Source organism: Triticum urartu, chromosome 5A, assembly GCF_056163025.1.
Source record: "Triticum urartu cultivar PI428250 chromosome 5A, HENAU_Tu73, whole genome shotgun sequence".
NCBI lineage: Eukaryota > Viridiplantae > Streptophyta > Magnoliopsida > Poales > Poaceae > Triticum > Triticum urartu.
Window position 1 is genome coordinate 111,966,949 of NC_141877.1, and position 20,853 is coordinate 111,987,801.

Consider the following 20,853-nt stretch of genomic DNA (forward strand, 5'->3'; position numbering starts at 1 on the left):
GGCACACTTGGATTTCCAAGTTGAGACCAGGTTCTTGCATTTCCTGTCATATCTTGCATTTTGCATCCCGCATCGCATCCCGCATAGCATATCATCGTTGCATCATCTTGTTTGATCCTTGCACGTGGTTGATTGTATCCTTGTTGCTTGTTTGTCTTGTTTGGGTAGAGCCGGGAGACGAGTTTTCTAACAAGGAGCCTGTTGATTTTGCTTTCGAGGATCCAGTCAACTCTGACAACTGTGCAGGCAAGATGATCATACCCTCGAAATCACTACTATCTTTGCTATGCTAGTTTGCTCGCTCTTTTGCTATGCCAATGCTACGATGCCTACCACTTGCTTTCAAGCCTCCCAAATTGCCATGTCAAACCTCTAACCCACCTTGTCCTAGCAAACCGTTGATTGGCTATGTTACCGCTTTGCTCAGCCCCTCTTATCGCGTTGCTAGTTGCAGGTGTAGTTTGGAGGTCGTTCCTTGTTGGAACATTTATTTACCTGTTGGGATATCATTATATTATATTCTTATCTTAATGCTTCTATACACTTGGTTAAGGGTGGAAGGCTCGGCCTCTCGCCTAGTGTTTTGTTCCACTCTTGCCGCCCTAGTTTCCGTCATATCGGTGTTATGTTCCCGGATTTTGCGTTCCTTACGCGGTTGGGTTATAATGGGAACCCCTTGATAGTTCGCCTTGATTAAAGCTTTTCCAGCAATGCCCAACCTTGGTTTTACCATTCGCCACCTAGCCTCTTTTTCCTTTGGGTTTCCAGAGCCCGAGGGTCATCTTATTAAACCCCCCCCCCCCCGGGCCAGTGCTCCTCTGAGTGTTGGTCCAACCTAGAGCCCCTTGCAGTGCCACCTCGGGGAAACTCGAGGGCTGGTTTTAGTTGTATGGATTGCTGATCTGAGTGTGCCCTGAGAAAGAGATATGTGCAGCTCCTATCGGGATTTGTCGGCACATTCGGGCGGTGTTGCTGGTCTTGTTTTAACCTGTCGAAGTGTCTTGAATTACCGAGATACCGAGTCTGATCGGAACGTCTTAGGAGGAGGTCTATTCCTTCGTTGACCGTGAGAGCTTGTCATGGGCTAAGTTGGGACTCCCCTGCAGGGATTTGAACTTTCGAATGCCGTGCCCGCGGTTATTGGCAGATGGGAATTTGTTAATGTCCGGTTGTAGATAACTTGAACCTTAACTTAATTAAAATGAATCAACTGAGTGTGTTACCGTGATGGCCTCTTCTCGGCGGAGTCCGGGAAGTGGACACGGTGTTGGAGTAATGTTTGCGCAGGTTGCTCTCTAGTTTCTCGCTCGCGCTTTGCCTCCTCTTCTCGCTCTCTTTTGCGAATAAGTTAGCCTCTATACTTGCTAGTCGCTTGCTGCAGCTCCACACATATATTTATCCTTCCCCTACCTATAAGCTTAAATAGTCTTGATCGCGAGGGTACGAGATTGCTGAGTCCCTGTGACTCACAGATTACTATTACACTAGATGCACGGCCTGATGATTCCGCTCCAGGAGACGCGTTTGAGCTCAAGTGGGAGTTCGACGAAGACTCTCAACGTTACTATGTTTCCTTTCCCGATGATCAGTAGTGGTGCCCAGTTGGGGGTGATTGGGACCGTGTCGCATGTTGGGTTATATTTTATTTTGGCGCCGTAGTCGGGCCATGAGTGTTTGGATGATGTAATGTTATTTATGTACTTGTTTGACGTGGCGAGTGTAAGCCAACTATGTTATCTCCCCTTTATTATTTATATTACATGGGATGTTGTGAAGATTGCCTAACTTGCGACATATGCCTTCAATGCGATTATGTCTCTAAGTCGTGCCTCGACACGTGGGAGCTATAGTCACATCGAGGGTGTTACACATCCCCCTCTGCATTTTTGACATGGCGAATGGTTGATCAAATAAGAGGAATCGACTTTGATGTTGAACCGGAGGACAGATACTTACAAGGTTATACGGGTATGCGGGATGTGTACCAGATCCCGTAGCGCCGTCATGCTTCGCTAAAATATGGATTTGCTTGTTTCAGATGATATCTCCAGAAGAAATAAGAGTTAAGGTCAGAGTTGCATAGGCGTGTAAGATAAGAGAGCAGTGAAAGGATATCCAAACATTGTCGGAACCGTGCATAAGGGAGTGATGTGTGGATACCTAGATCGGGCCGGCGTTTGGGCATGCTCGCCTAGCTAGAGTGCGGGTCACTTCAGAGCCGTTGAGGGTGATGCGCTGGCGTTGGCTGTCCACGCACGGATGCAGATCTTGAGTGGCAGCGGAGTGCTACGATGTGGTGGACGAGACCGTTGGTGAAGCTCCAACGGCCTCGGGGGGGAGGTGCGACGATGTGCTCGGTGAAGTAGCCCCGGTGAGCTGGGAAACGGCGTCGGTGAAGCGCACCTGATGCGGTGGAACTCGGTGTTTGTGAGGCATGTCGGTTGCGGCGGCCGACGTTGTCGGTGGACCACCTGGTGTGGTGGACGAGGGCGTAGATGAGGTAGCTCCGGTGCGGTGGCGAAGCGCGACCGTCGTCTTCGTCGCCGTCGTCCGGCCCAGAGGTGGGGAATGGTGGGGAAAGAGACGAGATGACGGGCGACTCGAGGGTTGGCGGTGAATTAGGGATTTGAGCAATCTGGGCGCGGAAGGGGACGGTGGAGAAGAGAGATTTTGCAGGGCTGGAATTGGGGCCGCCAGATATTTCAATCCGAAAAGTGGAAGCGCGAACTTATATTGTCGTCGTCCTTTTTTGGGGGGAGAGGGGGGGTGGCTGGGTGCTACGCGTCCGTCCGACACACGCGACCACCCCGACAGGACTATGCTTCAGTGCCTTAAGGCACCTTCCTTTGTGTCCATGACATATGGGCCCAACAGGTGGCTGGCCCACATGTCAGTGACCCAAAGGCAGTTGCCTTTAAGGCACCGAAGCAGCGTCCACCCTGACACGACCCTGGTTTTCCTGGTGCGCCTACATTTGAGAATGCAAACGAATCTTCTTTCTTTTGCAAACGAATCTGTATGTATTACCATGCCCTTGTTTTCCTTGCAATAATTAGTCATTCGAAACGAGATACTCCATCCGTTCACTTTTGTAAGTCGTTTCAGACAACTTAAAATGAACTATTTTGCACATTGTCTGAAATGTCTTCAAGGTCTTATAAAAGTGAACAGAGGGAGTACTATAAATTAATTAATGAGGAGTTATTTGAAAAAAATCGAAACGGTACCCACGCTAACATGGATTAGAGTGTGTGTCACATAATTAGTTATTTGAATTAGAGTGTGTGTCACATAGTTAGTTATTTGAATTAGAGTGTGTCACGTAGCGATCTCAAATTCTAATGTGGATTTCGCATTTCACTGTATCCATGATACTTTTTTAATACAAATTCATATGTATATGATGAACACCATGGTAGTGAGAAAACTTTTGGATGGATTCAAACATATGAACTACAAAATAGCACAACAAACTGAGTCAATGTCAACTTTTCAAAACTTAGTATGGCGCGAATTTGAAATAATTACCCGTATGGTCCTCGGTTCAAATCTTAAAATGTAAACCGAATTGAAACATTGATATTCTGTCTCGTACTATGTACATTCAAATGTTGTTTTTAGCCCCCCCCCCCCCCCCCGCACAAACGCTACATACTTCATGTATCGGTCAATCTTCCTCTCCTAACCACCTTAGGAACCTATCGGTTTCCAGCACACATTCATTCTTTCTCTCCATGTTTCGATCTCTAGGTCTCTCAACTACACAACCCCTTTTTCCACTCTGTCACCAAATGTATTTACCTCACACACCCGCCATTGCACCCCATGCCGAGCTCTCTCTCTCTCCCCCCTCTCCCTCTCACCCTCTCACGCTAAATACATGCATTGCCTATCTAGCCCCCCAACCTCTCGTGCATGCACACACACACACGTTGTATATCTAGGTCACTCCCTCGAGACTGTCTCACTCTTTCTTCTGCACGGCGGGCCACACTCGCTCAATCTCGCTCTCTTTATCTGAGTCTCATTTAACCTCGTTTTCTTTCACACACAAATGATATTTCTCCCTGTTCGGGCCTCGATCGACACACTCTATACTCTCTCACGCAGATTGTCTATCTAGGTCAGTCCATCCAAGCCGACACCACTCTTTCGACCTCATGGTGGGCCATGCTCACCCAATCTCTCTCTCTCTCTCTCTCCGTATGTCTCGATTGACCTCGCTCTTTCTCGAACAAAAACGATATATCACCATGTTTGAGCCCAATTCGACCTATTCACATTGTATACTCTCTCACGCACATCGTCTATCTAGGTCACTCTCTCCAACCCATCTCACTCTTTTGATCGCACGGCGACCCTATGTGATCGGTTGACCTTGCTTCCTCCCACGCACAAAATATATCTACACGTCTGTGACTAGATCATCTCTCAAGCTCTATCTTACAGCCCTCACCCTTGCCAAAAAGCTCAATCGGACAATATCTGTCCAGAGCATATATATTTGTTCAATGAATGTCGGACCACACTCACTTTGTCTTTCTATCTATATGTCTGTCGATTGACCTCGCTTTCTCACACCGTATCTTCCACACGTTGAAGCTACTACCTCTCCATCCCTCGCAAAGACGGAGCTATTTACATTCCGAGGGGCACTCCAACCTTGGATTAATTTGTGTAGGCATTTATTCCGGTCGGTTTAGATTATATTTTCGTAGCATTCGGCCGACAACTACTCCAATCACCGTAGCGGGTAATTAAGCTACGGGGAGCACCTAATATGAGCACCGGGGAGCCGTTGGATCGAAGATGCAGCGGCACACACAAGGCCTGGAAGTTTTATTTGCAAAAAAAACCTTTGGAGAGTTTGGAAATTGCGCATAATTACAAAGACTACTCCCAAGCCATTGGATCTCACTTCCAATGGTGTAAAAACTCGTATCACCATAGTATCTAAGCTGCGGGGTGGATGTGATTTCTATGCCGCTGTCATTTTTGTTCGTAAACTTGCAAAAAACGTGTAACTCGTGCAGTTACTTGTCTTGACGCGCAAAGTGTGTGTTCAAAAAAACCATCCTACACTGAAATATCGAAACAACACACGGGGGTCCCACTTGTCATTAATCAAATTTGGACCTAAAACTAACAAATCTGAAAGACGAGATTCGAACTGGCAACCTGGACTACAAAGCGTAAGTCGATAGCCTGAAAAAACAAACGGTTGTTGGCTTTGTCCCATAACTTGATTTTATACAGTACTTGCGTTGAGTAGAGTAGAGGGAGTGCCTCGTCAACACGTGCATGACCGTTATCTCACTTACTAGTGGGTCCCAGGTCTGCGATCTCAATCTCTCTTCTCTCCATCGTCTAACCTTTGCACGGCCACACACGAAGAGCGGTGCTTGCTTGCCGTGGTGTTATTAGAACTGAAAAAACTTGGAAAATAGAAGAATCGCCTAGAACAAGAGACGTTGTGGCTGGTCGAGACGGAGCTAACCACATTTATCCTCCGTGCCACGTTTGCATGATGAAGCTGTGTGGCTAGTGGGCTGTTTTCAACCGACTGGCTGGGTCCCGAGGTCGAACCATAGGTACTATTTCTGATACAGTATATTTTTACACACACATTTTCCTCCGTGCCGAGACGTGGCACACCCTACCGCGCGGTTTCGGGGTCCTCCCGGGTGGTGCACGCATATATTCTTCCTGACGTGGGACGCCCTACTGCGCGTTTTCTGGGTCCTCCTCGGTCGTAGCGCCAAAGCAAGTAAATGAGTCGTCAAATCACGAAAGACCACCTTTCCCGCCGAGTACATCAGTGAAGCACGGTGGCTAGCTAGTTGGGCTAGTTCGACCGATTAGCTAGGCCACCGCCACATTTGTTTTTTCACCCCTTTTTTATCTACTTGTCGGCAGGTAAATTTAAATATCCACCGTGGTGTTGCTCTGGTGTTTGGGTGCGGCAGGATTTTTAATTTTTTGATTGACGGGAGCAGGCGCGGCAGGATTTTTAATTTTTTGATTGACGGGAGCAGGCACGGCAGCAATTAGTCACAATGACTCCGCCTGTACCCTTTGCTCCCTGATGTGAGAAGTCGTCGACTGGTGTTTTACTGTGGTGAAAACCAAAAGATTCCCCGCTCCCTCCGCCTTCCCGTAGATTGCATTGCCTTTCAGCCGTTTCGCCCCCTTTGCTTCCTCTCCCCATTGCTTCTACCTGGTGCCATGGCGGCGCAGCAGATCACGGAGTCCGAGGTGAGGCTCCTGACACGGGAGCTCCATGCCAAGGATGCGGAGCTCAGGGCCAAGGACGTGGAGCTCCGTGAGCTCAAGGAGGAGAGGAGTGCCATGTTCCTCCGTTATGTGTGGGAGTTCATGGAGCTTCAAAAGCGGCAGGCGTCCACCACAAAGATGCTCGAGGCATCGGCGGCGTTGCTGCAGAAAGCGGGAGATACGATAGGCCGTCAGGGGAGCCGGCTGGAGCGCGAGCGGGCCGATCGTGACGAGGTCCAAGATCGCCTCAGCCACTTGGTGAACCAAGTTGCCACGCACGTGTTGCGGCTGTGCGATGCCTACCGTCATGCCAGCGCGACGATGCCGACCATCGGGCTAAACCCGTTCGACCACCCAGTCGACTTCAACGAGCTGCGGCTTCCTGACCTGGTCTCCTTCTTCACCTATATCTCCGAGGAGCTGAGCCGTCTCCGCGCGATGGTGGGGACTGAGCTGGACAAGGAGGGGTTGCGGGCTGCCGTCGTCGTTGCCGGGCGAATCCTTTCAGGGCTTCGTCACCGGAATCCATTCGTGCCATTGGACACCATCTTTGACGAGCTGGCTCCCGTCGACCGGGAGCGGGCTCTGAGGGCGGTTGCACCCTGCATCACCAACGTCATGCACCTCGAGAAGCAGAGGGGCTTCGGTGGTGTTTAGGCGCCCTCTGCATGGGCATGTCCATGTCTCGGCGCAACATGACCATTGGATCAAACTCAGACGGTGCAGATTAGTCACTGTAGCACAAAGCGTGTGGGTGTGTTTGGTTGCATTCTCATCTCAATATAGTTGTTTCCTTTTCGTGTATTTTTGTCAACCTAATAGTGTGGACTCATGCACCCTTCATGCACTCCGCCAAACACCCAAAAGTCGGTCAAGAAGGGAACTTTTTCTCCCATCCCGTGCACCCTTCATACACCCTGCCTAACACTATCCGTGCTTCATATGGTTCATGTTTCATGGAGTACTGTAGCACCGTACTCTCCATGCGTTGTGGACCTAGTTCTGTTAACATTGATCTCACCGTCCATTCTCGACCGGACAGTCAAAAAAGCGGTAGTATGTTACATATAGGAGTAGTTGACATGCGCACAACATCATTTGTTATCGTCATATCTTACTACACTAGCAACAAGATTGTGTAGTACTGACGTATGAACCACTGCACATGCCTAGTAGTAGGAGCACTGTGTATGTTCAAGTGGCTGCCGTGTTTCGCACTCCTCCGTCGTAAGAGTGGAAACGCTTGCTGTAATCATTTTTTTCTTCTGAAAAATAGTGGACACGCTCTACCGTGCGGATCCTCCTCCAGCCATGCACTAAATTACTCACTTTCGCCGACGTGTGGGACAGCCAGCATCGGGATCCACCAGCCATGCACTAAATTACTCTGTAGTAGAGTGACAGTAGACTACCCCGATCGAAGCACCGCAGTAATGCCTAATGAGCCGTCAAATCACAAAACCCCCTCCTTTCCAGCAATAAGTTGGACGGACGAAGCAACCATCATTTCACTCTTCTCTCTCAGCTTCCTCTCTACCCAACCCTCGCTTCTGCCTCATCTTGTTCCTCATTTCTTCAAGAAAACCCCGACCTGCTTCTGCCATTGTTCTTCTCTCCCAAAGAAGGAAAGGTGAGCGCATTAAAGGTGAGCGCAACCCCGAGACTGATCCTATAACTCCCTCTCTTTTCTTCTTCTGGGTTTTTGATTATGGTTTCTTTTCTTTTATGTCTATTTGACAGTTTCTTGATGGACGTTGGAGCACCGGCCGAAGTGATGTCTATGGCTCCGGCCAAAACCGTCGAGGCTCATGGTACGAAGAAGCGCAAGCACCCCACCGAGACTACCGCAGACAAGCTCAAAGCCATCGCCCTGTCCAAGCCCTCCTCTCCGGGATCCCTCATTAACCAAGTCCAGGTAATATCTCTTCTTGACGATCTTTTTCTCGATCTTGATCGTGTTTTTTCATCTAACACGCAGTAATAGTACTAGTAGTACTACTTTCTGGGTGATCTTGCATGTGATTTTTGTGTGCCAAATGACGGTTCTAAATTCCTCTTTTGACAAAAACATGCGAGAGGTTGACACTGATTTCTTATAGATTACTTTCAACTACTCCCTCTGTCCCAAATTTCTTGTCTTAGATTTGTCGAGATACGGATGTATCTAATACTAAAATGTGACTTGATACATCTATATCTAGACAAATCAAAGACAAGAATTTGGGACGGAGGGAGTACTTTATGAACATCAATGCTACCTTTTAAGAGGGTATATTTGCCTCAGTAACTTGTGTTATGGATATTGCATGTAATCCCTCTGCTCTCATGCCTTTGAAGACATGTTCTAGTGTCTTTGTTCACTCATTTTTGTGCGTATATGTTGTCATATATGGAGTATAATATCGAAAATCATCTTATATTTCTAAACGGAGGTAGTAATAAAATATTATTTCTGTTTGAATTAGAACCGGGTCCGCGGTGGAGATGAAGTTCTCAAAGTCATGCCGTGTGAACTAGAAGACCTGATGATGAGTTCTACTGCTGAACTATCCAGCTGCTGTGTCCTTGTCGCCACGTGTCCTGAACTAGTGTTTTCCTATAGCATTGTTGTCAGGCGTGTTCTCGAGGCTGTACTTGACCACAACAATTTCCTGGCTATGCCTTCGATTACGAAGGGTGTGGTTCTTGTAAAGCTTCCCAACAAATCTGATGTGGCATGTCTTCATCATCATGTTTATGAGTGGAAAGACCACTCTGTTAGGTTCTCCAAGGTTGACAAGATGGTGATGGTGCATGTAGACATCTCACACGAAGTCCATGGCCTAGTCAGTTATGCGGGGTTCATCCTGTAGGTCGGTGGCAAAAAATAGTCTGCAGAGTTTAGTTAGTGCAACTTTGCTTGTCTGTAGTAAGTACTATTGTTAAGTACTTGATTTGTGTTTGTGAACCCTGTATTGTTTATTAGTACTGCCGCTTTTGGTGTGTGGTCAGTCCTGAGAACGGTCTATGTTAATGTCTGCCCACTCAATTCAGTCTGTATATTTTGAAGTATCCATATCATATTTTTTGTGAGGACGGTCTATCAATTATGGTTACACTCCAATATCTGTATGCATTGAAGGGTTTATCGCACCCACCAGGATTTCCGGCCCCATGGATGTTCGGTCCATACAATTTGTCACGACCTTTGGACTGTCGTGCTTGTGGGAGTAGGCAGGGCCCCTGCATGCCACGCGTAGTTGGATGATCAATCTTTTGTTTAGTACTTCAACATAGTGATTTCCTGGTAAGGATTCACTTGTGTCACATCAAGTAAATCTTATTGATTTACTTTCTAAATCTTATTGATTTAATGTCATGTTTTCTTTCTTTTCCTGCAATTTTACGATGCAGGTTTTGCCATGTGACATTCATCACAGAATAAACCGTTTGGTTTGCTCTACGATGGCTATTTTTGCAGGTTTCACTTCTTATGTCGTGTCAGTAATGAAGGCACTGTCCATCACATATATTACTGGAAAAAATTGGATCAGTCTGTTGTCTGAGTACAAGCTGAATCCCTACGATGAACTGTAGTTTGGTTTAACAAAAATGCCACAATTAGTCCTTCTCGCGTTTAAAAGAAATGAAGAAAAAAACTGGATCACGGTCACGGATCCTAGTCAAGTTAGAAAGCTGATCATAGCAGACCAGACATGATCGCCGCTGTCTCGCACAGATCGAGCACCGACAGTTGCTCTAGCACTGACAGCGGCAGCAGCTCAATCTGATCCAGCTGAGGATTGGGCACCGACCGCGTCAGCAGATCAGTCTGATCTACCGGAGGATCGGGCATCGACACCGGCACCTGCTCCGACACCGGCACCATCTCTACAAGGAGCACCATCTCCGGCAGCAGCAGCGGCTTCGACACGTGAACCAACACTTGCACTTGCATCTGCTCCGGCCCGTGCAGTACCGGCAACAGACTGGGCTGCAGTTCGCACTTCAGATACCAAAATCCTTACAAAAACCGACATGTCCACCTTCTTGGTAAGCATTGGCCGCCCAAGTGCTTCGTTCTTTTTTCTTTCCATGTTGTTTCACATGATTCACTATGTTGATCTAACTGTTTGGGTATGTCTTCTTGTTTGCAAACAAAGAATTCCTAGAGCAACGAGGGAGTCGTTCAACAATCTGGGCGAGCGCGTCCAAGTTTCTCTTACCATGCGCCGCCTTGGTGTGAATGAACCTACTCAATATATCGTAAGTACAAAGGATGGTCGCATGATGATTGATGCTGAAGGATGGTCAACGTTCAAATCTAAATCATATCTTGCGTTAGGGGATGATGACAAAATCGAACTTTCTCGGCAAGGAGAGCTGGTCCAAATCAACTTTGAAATTCTTCAGTAGCAGCACGCAACTGCCTAACTGATCTATCCTCCGAGAGATTTTGATGTAATAATCTGGCATGGTGAAACAAGTGTCCTGTGTGTATAAGTAGTACGATAGTATTATTTATCACATGGTATATCGTTGATAGAATTGCAACTTTGATTGATGGTTAGGAACTGTCGTTTGATTTCATTCCAACAGCTGCCGTGCTTTATTCAATTTTGTGTATTCGCCTTGCGACAGCATCTAAAACCAGCGCCGTACTGATCGCTTGCAATATGAAAAGCGCTGAGGTAGAACACATGGGCCCCCAAACATGCAGGGTCGGCCTGCGGCCCAAAGTCTAGAACATGGTTTCGAGAAGCACTAGCTCAGTGCGGAAGTGGCGTCCTCCTCCTGCTGTGGGTTGGGCGAAGATGAATGTTGATGCTGCGTTATCTCGCAATGGTGAAAGGGAAGCCCTGGCAGTTGTGAGCCGGGATCATACAGGCTTCTCCCTTGGAGCATCGGCACTGGTGTGCGAAAGTGTTACTGATCCAGTGATCCTAGAGGCAATGGCATGTTGCGAGGGGCTATCTTTGGCTCTTGACTTAAACCTGCAACAAGTTCAGATTAGCACTGATTGTTCAGGAACAGTCAAGCATATCGGAGAGGCATACTTGGGGCCCAGCAAAGTTATTATGGATGAGATCAAGATGAAGAAGAATATGTTCCAAACCATGGAGATCATACATGAAAAACGCGAGTGTAATGTTGAAGCGCATGTGCTCGCTGATGAAGCTATGTACCTAGGGTAGGGTCATGGACCTGTCCAAACTGACCTACCCAAGGACATCTCCAGAAGAAATCATCTTTCAATCGACTTGAAGGGGTCTCACTCGACAGACTTGAAGATACTCGACCAAGAAGCAATCACTCGACCAAGACCAAGCCACTCGACGGTCAGGTGGCCTAAAGGCGCTCCGCATGCTAACGGTCGGTTATTAAGTAGCTTTTATGGTCATCATGACACTTTATTACTAGCGTTACCAGTAACGCCCTACCTTAATGTACATTGAACCCTTTGTATCGTGGGCTGGCTAGGGTCTTGGCGCACTCTATATAAGCCACCACCCCTCCTCCGAAACAAGGGTTCGCACCCCTGTAATACACACACACGATAATCCAGTCGACCGCCTCCGGGCTCCGAGACGTAGGGCTATTACTTCCTCAGAGAAGGGCCTGAACTCGTAAATCTTGCGTTCCTACAACTCCTCTATAGCTAAGATACTCCCTCTCCATACTTACCCCCTTACATCACTGTCAGACTTAGAACCACGACAGTTGGCGCCCACCGTGGGCAGGTGTTTTATTGTTTTGTTGGAGGAGTTGCGATCTTTTCTGACCCGAATCATCATGGTTTTCGGCGGAGTTTTGGTGGAGGGCCGCGAGATCCGTCTCGGTGCGCTCACGTTCATCACCGATGACTCCGCTTGGCTTCAGGAGGCTCCGCTCAACGTGGACGCACTCCCTGTTCGCGGGGCAACGCACTTTAGCACGTGTGTCCGTGGCATTCTCCAGCGGCAACCGTCGACCCCCTACCGGTCGGCTCCTGTGTTGTCCTCCCTCCCAGTTTCCCGCCAGCGCAAGCGCTCTGGTTGGTTGAGACTTCAGTGGTGGGTGAGACACGCGGTGGCATGCCAGTCGGCCACCCCTCAAGTCGCGGCGATCGAGCCCGACAAATCCCTCTACGGCCTGTTCGACCTGTCGACTAGCTCCGCAGAGACCGCATCCGAGTGCGACAGCAGCGATCCGGCGGCGGAGGTTCTGATGGTCGATGGACCGCCTAGTCCTCCCGGTTTTCCCCGTCGCGCCCTCATGAGGAATATCTTCCCGAGCCTCTCACGTCGCTGCAGAGAGAAGAACTTCGCCGCCGGAACATGGATGCATTACACACTCCTATCATTGGAGAAACCCCCGAGGCTCGTGCCTTGGAGGACGCGCGCCTGGCAAACTTGGCCGAGCGCACTCGACTGGAGAACCTGCAGTGAGCACTCGACAAGCATGCGCGACAATGGGTTCCCGAATCCAGTCGACGTCAGCTCTTCCCGCCCCCGCAGGTATATCGAACTCCGATTCAGAATTTAGCAGCTGCAGCCCGCATAGCAGAGTCGATTCAGCCTTCCCAGTAGGAGGCTGGCAGAGGCTTGCTGCAGATCAGAGCGTTGCTCCGAGCAGCAGGAGACCAGAATTCCGCTGTTTCTCGGTCGCGGAATAGGATTCACAGCAGATCCGTTGCCGCAGACACAGTCCAGTCGGCTCATAGCCCAAGATCGCCCCCGAGGCGTGAGGGACGTGGGGACCGACGTAATCAGTATGGTAACCGTGAGCAATATGATCACCGATTCGATCGTGATGATCGACGTCGAGTGCCCACCCCTCCCCCGAGGAGCGGGTCGTATGCGCCTCGACAACAGGATGACAGGCGCCCTCGTACTGTTGGGCGAAGGATTCCAGTCGACTCCAGGGAGCCAGGCTTTGATGCGAGATCCATTCTCGTTCAAGGTTTGGTTGACAGGAATAGAGCTCACCGGGAAGGACACGACAGAGATGCTCCTACCAGCAGCAGAGCACATCTTTCGGGGCCAGAGTGCTTTAGTAGAGCCATTAGGGCCGCTGTGATTCCTCCCAACTTCAGGTTGGCGACTGGAGTCAGCAAGTTCACTGGCGAATCCAAGCCCGATACTTGGCTTGAAGACTACCGAGTGGCCATCCAGATTGGCGGCGGCAATGATGAGGTGGCCACTCGGCCAGAGCGTGGCTGAACCAGTTAGCACCCAGCAGCATTTACACTTGGGAAGATCTCGCCCGAGTGTTTTTCACCACATTTGAAGGAACATGCAAATGGCCGGCCGGGTTGACGGAACTGCGGTCCTGCGAGAGAAGCCGAATGAAACCTTGAGGGATTACATCCAGAGATGGATCACGTTGCATCACACGGTACAGAATGTGCCTGACCACCAAGCAGTATGTGCCTTCAAAGAAGGCGTCAAGTACAGAGAACTGAATCTGAAATTCGGTCGAACCAAAGATATGTCTCTGAACCGAATGATGGAGATTGCCACCAAGTACGCTAATGGTGAAGATGAGGATCGGCTCCGGAGTGGCAAGCTGAAGTCAGTCGCACAAGAAACCGGAGGAAATTCCAATCGGAAACAGAAGCGGAAAGCCGAGCCAGCTGCTCCTGGGGAAGCCTTGGCTGTGACTCAAGGAAAGTTTAAGGGGAAACCCAAAGGACCTTGGAACCCCAAGAAAGTTAAAGACCAGGACGGAAATGATGTGTTGGATTTGCCGTGCCTCGTCCACACCAAGAAAGATGAAGAGGGTAATTTTATTTACCCAAAACATACCACTCGACAATGTCGACACTTGATCCAGCAGTTCCAGGGCAAGCAGCCGAAAGATAAAGAAAAGGAGTCAGACAAAGTTGAGGACAAGGAAGATAGCGACGATGGATACCCTCAAGTCAATTCCACCCTGATGATTTTTGCTGATGTTGAGAGCAAAAGTCGAATGAAAGTCATCAACCGAGAGGTGAATATGGTTGCTCCAGTGACACCAAGTTATTTGAAATGGTCTCAGACTGCCATCACGTTCGACCAGTCCGATCACCCAACGCATATTGCCACCCCTGGGAGGCAAGCTCTAGTGGTCGACCCAGTTGTTGAAGGCACTCGACTGACCAAAGTCTTGATGGATGGTGGCAGTGGTTTGAACATATTGTATGCTGAGACGTTGAAAGGGATGGGCATTCCGATGTCCAGACTCAGTGCCAGCAACATGAGTTTCCATGGAGTCATTCATGGGAAGAAGGCTGAATCACTCGGCCAGATTGCTCTTGATGTGGTTTTCGGTGATTCCAACAATTACCGCAAAGAAAAGTTGACATTTGAAGTTGTAGACTTCCAGAGTGCCTACCACGCTATTTTGGGCAGGCCGGCTTTTGCACGTTTCATGGCCCGACCATGTTATGTGTATCTCAAATTGAAGATGCCTGGCCCCAAAGGTGTGATCACTATTACGGGCAATCGGAAGAAAGCAGAAGAATGTTTTCAGAAAGGTTCGAAGATCGCTGATGCTCAGATGGCAGTGGTGCAGTTGCAGGAACACCAGAAGACTGCAGACCCGAGTGATTTGTTGCAAGCCAAGAAGCCCGCTACAGAATCGGCTTTTCAGTCGACTGGCAATACGAAGACAGCTCACATCCACCCGACCGATCCTGGCGCTGCTCCGACTCATATCTCGACAACACTCGACTCCAAATAGGAAGAAGCACTCATCCAGTTCCTCCGTGAGAACTGGGACATTTTTGCATGGAAGCCTTCTGACATGCCAGATGTTCCCAGGGAGCTGGCTAAGCATCGCCTGATAGTCGACTCAAAAGTAAAACCTATCAAGGAACATCTCCGATGGTCCGCCGTCCAGAAGAGAAAGGCCATTGGTGAGGAGGTGGCTCGGCTATTGGCAGCGGAATTCATCCGAGAAATCTACCACTCCGAGTGGCTCGCCAACATTGTTATGGTCCCCAAGAAGGACAAGTCACTTCGCATGTGCATTGACTTTAAATATATCAATCGGGACTGCCCGAAAGATCATTTTCCTCTCCCCCGCATCATTCAGATAGTCGACTCAACTGCGGGATGTGAGCGATTGTCTTTTTTAGACGCCTCTTTCGGGTACCATCAGATCCGTCTGTATGGACCTGACGAGATCAAAACAGCTTTCATCACTCCATTCGGGTGCTTCTGTTATGTTACCATGCCGTTCGGCCTCAAGAATGCCGGAGCCACATTCATGAGGATGATTCAGAAGTGTTTGCTCACTCAAATCAGTCGGAATGTGGAGGCGTACATGGATGATATTGTGGTCAAGTCACGGAAATGTTCCGACCTGCTGACTGACCTTGCTGAAACCTATGCCAACCTCAGGAGGTATGATATCAAGCTTAATCCATCGAAGTGCACATTCGGAGTTCTTAGAGGAAAATTACTCGGTTTTCTCGTTTCCGAACGGGGAATCGACGCCAATCCAGAAAAAGTCGGCGCTATACTCCAAATGAAAAGTCCTGTGCGAGTGCACGACGTCCAGAAGCTTACTGGTTGCTTGGCCGCTTTAAGTCGATTCATATCTCGTCTCGGTGAAAAGGCATTGGCCTTTACCGATTGATGAAGAAGTCTGACAAGTTCGAGTGGACTCCTGAAGCTGATGCAGCGTTTGCAGAGCTCAAAGCTCTGCTCTCAACCCAGCCGGTGCTTGCTGCCCCAATCAGTAAGGAGCCTTTGCTGCTTTACATTGCAGCCATGGGAGAAGTCGTCAGTACGGTACTGACGGTCGAGCGGGAAGAAGAGGGAAAAGCCTTCAAAGTTCAGCGCCCAGTATATTATATTTCTGAAGTAGAACAAGCCTGGCAGGACGCAGTCGACCTCCTGGAAGAAGAAAGAGAAATGGCCATGATCCGATCGACCATCTACCAATAAGACTTGCGTCGATTCCATGCCAGAAATGTGAAGGGTCGAGCCTTCCAAGAGGGAGACTTAGTCCTCCGAGTGGATCAGCAGAAACCACACAAACTCGCCCCTACTTGGGAAGGACCCTTCATAGTCACCAGAGTACTTCGCAATGGAGCATACCACCTCTACAATGTCGATCGCCAGATTGATGAGCCGCGAGCCTAGAATGTGGAGCTACTCCGCCCCTTTTATACTTGAATTCTCACTTGGATGAGATGTAATAAGAAAAAACTCCTGTAGTTTATTTTTCAAAGGCAAGAGCGTTATAATTTTCCCAGTGATTGTTATTGTTTTTTGTTTGCGAATGAAATCCCCCAGTGGGTGGCTGAGCTGCGAATCCGTTTCGCCTAAGTTTGAAAAAATCCTACCGAGCGGAGAGCAGTCCTCCCACTCGGGGGCTTAGCTGCAGTCCAGTACTCACCTAAGTTCTCTCACTTGAGGACTTAGCTGCAGTCAGGCACTCGCCTAAGTTCGAAAAAATCCTACCGAGTGGAGAGCAGTCCTCCCACTCGGGGGCTTAGCTGCTGTCCAGTACTCGCCTAAGTTCCCTCACTTGAGGACTTAGCTGCAGTCAGGCACTCGCCTAAGTTTGAAAAAATCCTACCGAGTGGAGAGCAGTCCTCCCACTCGGGGGCTTAGCTGCAGTCCAGTACTCACCTAAGTTCCCTCACTTGAGGACTTAGCTGCAGTCAGGCACTCACCTATGTTTGGAAAAATCCAACCGAGTGGAGAGCAGTCCTCCCACTCGGGGGCTTAGCTACAGTCCAGTACTCGCCTAAGTTCTCTCACTTGAGGACTTAGCTGCAGTCAGGCACTCGCCTAAGTTTGAAAAATCCTACCGAGTGGAGAGCAGCCCTCCCACTCGGGGGCTTAGCTGTAGTCCAGTACTCGCCTAAGTTCTCTCATTTGAGGACTTAGCTGCCGTCGGGCACTCACCTAAGTTTGAAAAAATCCTACCGAGTGGAGAGTAGTCCTCCCACTCGGGGGCTTAGCTGCAGTCCAGTACTCGCCTAAGTTCTCTCACTTGAGGACTTAGCTGCAGTCAGGCACTCGCCTAAGTTTGAAAAAATCCTACCGAGTGGAGAGCAGCCCTCCAACTCGGGGACTTAGCTGCAGTCCAGTACTCGCCTAAGTACTCTCACTTGAGGACTTAGCTGCAGTCAGGCACTCGCCTATGTTTGAAACACATCCTGCTCTGCAGTAACAATGGGCAGGTCGACTGTCGCCTCCTCCTTGGGGAGCTTCGCCACAAATACAACGTGCGATCCACCGCCGACCTGCAAGGACGACAAGGTGCAGGTCGACGGCTACCTCCTCCTTGCGGAGCTTCACCACAAATACTACGCGCACTTCATCCTGCTCTGCAGTAACAAGGGGCAGGTCGACTGCCACCTCCTCCTTGGGGAGCTTCGCCACAAATACAATGTGCGCTCCATTACTGACCCGCAAGGACGACGAGGTGCAGGTCGACTGCTACCGTCTCCTTTGGAGCTGCGCCGCAAATACAAAGGTTGTCTCGAATAAAGAACGATTTCCACTCGACGGGGAATGCATAAAGATATTCAACGATAAACCAAGTTTGGATAAATCCTAAAGGTTTCCGGACCACAGATCAAAGTGCTCGGGCATTCAGCCTGAAAGAGTTTAACGGTTACAAAAACCACTCGGCATTACGAGGCAAATTTAAGGTGAGGCATAAAAGTTTGTTCACTCCGCAGGAGGAGGGCTGGCAGGCTCGACGAACTCATCCAGGTCGACGCCGTCGGCTATCCGAGTGGCTGCATCGATGAAAGTCTCCATAAAAGTTCGGAAGTCATGCTTCTGGGTGTTGGCGACAATGATTGCTGCCAGTTTGTCTTGTCGCACCTCCTTGCAGTGGACACGAACCAAAGACAGAGCCACATCAGCGCCACACCGACCAGCAGACTTCTTTCACTCCTGCACTCGGTTAGGGATTTCATTTAGTCGAGTCATCAGGGACTCAATATCATTTTGGAGCACAGCCTCTGGCCAAAGTGCCGGGTCGATCCGTGACATGGCGACCTTCAGTCGAGCCAAGTAGTCCACGACACCGTCAATGCGGGATTCTAGTCGGAGCAGATTCATGGTAGTTTCATCTTTCACGGGAGAATTGATTGGATCCAAACCAGGTTCGATCCGCCCAGTCTCCTCCTCGAAGTTCTGGCAAAACTCTGGATCACGATCAAAGGATAAGTCAATTTACATACGCTGAGTCGACGCAAAAAATCAGTCGGAACAAAATGTGCACCTTCAAGCTTGATGAACAACTTCTTGGCAAGATTCCTCAGGTAGCTCTCCAGACCGTCCCTCCTGCGAGCAATGCTTTCCATCTTCTCGCCCAGGATGAGATTCTCCCTCTTCCAGCGCGAGCACTCCTTGTTGGCGTCATTCAGAGAAGATTTCAGCCTGGTATTCTCTTCTTCCAACTGGCCGACCGAAGCAAGTTTCTATGCAGCTAGAGCGGTTTTGTCGTCAGCCTCCTTTCAAGCAGCATCCAAATCCTGATCCTTCTTCGCCAGAGCTTCTCTCAATTTTTCTACAAAGAAATGATGCCTGATTCAGAAAGAGCAGAAGGGTACTCAAGCTTAAGACAGACCAGTCGACAAATTCGTCTTACCAATGGTGTCGTCCTTGACCCTTTGCAGCTCTGTCTTGGCCAGCTCGAAGTCAAGGTCCGGTTGGATCTGCTGTTTCTCCAAGTCAGCAAAGTGAGCTCCAAGATCACAAGATTTCTGAAATCAAAGGGGAGAAGTTATTTTTACAGCAAAAAAAGTTACTAAGGCTATGGTTGACTGCCCGCAGTCCACCATAGCCTCGGGGACTACACCCAGCGGGTGCACTTTGCGTGCCCCCACCGGTTCTGATCCCACTCGACCGGCCCGCCAGAGTCGAGTGCAGGGAGTAAAAAAAAGGGGGGAGAGAAAGTGCTCAGACCACAGTCGACTGCCAGCAGTCGACCGCGGTCTCGGGGACTACACCCAGTCGGTGCACTTAGCGTGCCCCCACCGGTTCCGACCCCACTCGACCGGCCCGAGTGGAAGAGACAAACTATCAATTCAGTTTACACTCGACAAGATACAAAGACTACAGTCGACTGCCCGCAGTCCACCGCAGTCTCAGGGACTACACCCAGTGGGTGCACTCAGCGTGCCCCCACTAATTCAAAGTTCAAGCAACGCACCCAGTGGGTGTACTAACGCAAAGATTTTCAGAAAGGAGTCTTGAGATATCATATCCTAACAGAACAAGCGGTAACCAACCAACCTGAACGTTGCTTTGGAGAGCCGAGCTGGCGTCGTAGGCAGCCTGACAGGCGTCTCGCACCATCTTCATCTTCTCCATCATGACACCCGCCTGGCGTATAGCTTCCCTGGCAGCATTCACTTCGTCCTCTGGGACATGATGGGTCGCAAAAACCGAAGGTGGGTCGACAGGGGCCTGAGCAGTCGACGAAGAAGGCAAGGCACTCGACAGTGGCACGGCGAAGGTAACAGAACCCCGATTGGCGTCGCCAGCGTCCTAAATGACTGGTTCCGCCCTCGGTGTCGACTGTAGCGCCTCGCTTGTAGGAGCTTGCCTACTCTTCCTCGTCAAAGGCCTCTCGGGCTCTTCATCATTGTCAGGGAGGTCAATAACGTTGGGAGCTGTGCGGAGTTCAATTGCCAAAGTCACATCACCCAATGATGCACATTGCAATTGAATCGACCAAACAAAGACAGTATGGCAGAAATTATACCCAGATTAGAAGTGACCGCATCCTCCATCACCTCATCCTCGTCCCTCTAAGCTGAGGTCCCGGAAGTGGCAGCGCTGACAATCCCCAAGTCCGTCCAGTTAAAACAAGAAAAACAAACAGCACGAAGCGTCGAGTGAATACGAAAGGAGACACTCACGCGGAAGCAACGGGGATGTCAATCTTAATCTTCGGCAACGCCTTCCGAGTCTTCGGCTCTGCAACTTTGGGGTGCTTTGGCACTTTCTCAGTCGAGGTTGGTGAAGAGACCCGAGGACGCTTCGAAGACTGACCAGCCTGAGCAGTTGCCTTTTCACGGGCACTCGGTCATTCTTGGTCGAGCTTGGATCGCCTCTCCCAGCGAGGAGGCGACTCGACTTCTTCTCCATCACTTGAGTCGTCGCTTCCTCCACCCCCTTCACCGTCGGAAGTCCACTCGCCACTGTCGCTGCCACTCGCCTCGCCTTCCAGAGCTTGCTCTTGCTCTCTGTTGGGCATTGAATACATTTCAATAATGGCCTGAAAGAAAGCAGGGAAAACAAAGTCAGTCAACGCAGTGTATGCAGCTGCGCGAGCGAATTCAAATTACAAAGCAAAAACTCAGAATCAGACCTTCTCCGGTGCATGAGACTGGTCGAATGGAGGAACTCTCCTGGCTCCCCTGGGGTTGTCCTTGTTTCCGGTAATGCCCGACAGCCACTTCTCCAGTGTGTCATCGTCGACCTGCTCTGGGTGGATCCGAGTGGAGTCTTCAAGACACGAATACATCCACATCGGATGGTCCCGGGCTTGAAGAGGCTGGATGCCTCGCTGAAGGAAGACCTCCAAGAGATCCATACCGGTGACCCCGTCACGGATAAGCTGGACCACTCGCCCGACCAGCACCCTCACCTGCGCCTT